Below are 1714 nucleotides of genomic sequence, written 5' to 3'. Positions count from 1 at the left end.
CAAGAAATTTAGAAAAAGTAAATATACAAAATAATAAAAGATAAATACTAAGTAAATATACAATATAAAAAAAATATACATCTATCTCAAAAATGTATAGTTAAATGGAAAATGTATAGTTAAATAAATAATAAGCAAATATACAATATAAGACATAAAAATATTACATTAAATATCTATTGTAATTTTACCATTTGATATAAAAGAACGAAAATTAGAATAAATAAATATACAATATAGAGAAATTCCTTAAGGTGGTCAGTTTAACTTTTTGTCACTAAATAGCCTTAATGAAAAAAATGACTAAAAGAAGTTTTATTAAATAGTAAAAATACATTTATACCGTAGGGTTAACTAATATAGATTTAGGGTTTAGAGTTAAGGGTGAGGTTTTGAGGATAGGATTTCAAATTAAAAAAAAATTAAAATTAAAATTTTCAAAATAAAAAGTGGCTATTTTGGTTATTTTACTTATTCAAGGTTATTTTTGTGACAAAAACTTAAAAAAAAAATATTTGAGAGAGTTGCCCTACAATATAAGAAAAACTAAATAATAATTAAATATACAATATAAGAAATGAAAAACTATATTAAACATTTATCTGAAAAAGTATAGTTTTCTGTTTTTTCCAAAGAAATATATATTCGCACAAACATATAATTCAGAATTTTGTTGTTGTTCAGAATACCACATTAAACAAAAAAAATAAAAATGTATAGTTTTACATCAAAAAAATCCCTATAAAATTCATTATTCCATCAACATCAACCTCACTCTATAAAGGAAAACTTCAAAGCGGTCGAGCAAAAAAATGGTTCCACCATCAACACTTGCAGTCCCAAAAACCTTTAATGACCTTGAAGGAGATTTTTTATAACAACGAACTTTTTGTTAGGTGGATTCATTGTTAGAAAACCCGCAACTTCCAAAAGCCAAACTTATTCATGGGAATTGAATTGCTTTTCATAGACTCAAAGGTATTCTTACAAATTTAAATTAATCTAATCCATAATTTTATTGTTAATATTCATACTAACTCTTTCTTGATCAAACCATTACAGTTAATAACCATTCAAGTGTTTATCCCGAAACACTTCTTTCCTTGCCGAATCAGGTATTGGTTCATGTTGGTTCAGTATTGTTTTTGGTTTATTAACCGGTTTAGGATGGGAATATTGTAAATATAATTTAAGTTGGTTTAGCATATATTATGATTAAAATAACTTAAATTAAATAATAGTAATATTATGCTTAAAATATAATTTTAGAGAATTTTCAAATATAGTTTACAGAACATTATAGGTGATGAATTTAATTTATTAAATTCGTTTATTACTTAAAACTAAGTTTTTTTAAAAAACATACTGAGTTATAAATATCAATGCTAGATTGGTGAGTATAACATGAAGACAAAAATATAAATATTTCATTTTCAAGATAAGAAATTCAGTTTTTTTTTCAGTTACTCAATATATAATATATTAAATTATTTTTTAAAAAAATATACATAATTTATATATATAGATTAATCTTCCAAACTTAAACTATTATATTATATATGAATAATGTTTTTAAATAAAAATAATTTCTGATTTAAAAAAAAATAAAAACAACAAATGGTTATTTTCAAATAATGGATGTAATTTACATTATACTATTATTTAAAAAGTATTATATACGTTTTGATATATCATTATTTTCTATTTCCAGAAA

Source organism: Brassica oleracea, chromosome C2 (genome assembly GCF_000695525.1).
Source record: "Brassica oleracea var. oleracea cultivar TO1000 chromosome C2, BOL, whole genome shotgun sequence".
NCBI lineage: Eukaryota > Viridiplantae > Streptophyta > Magnoliopsida > Brassicales > Brassicaceae > Brassica > Brassica oleracea.
This window is presented reverse-complemented; position numbering follows the sequence as displayed.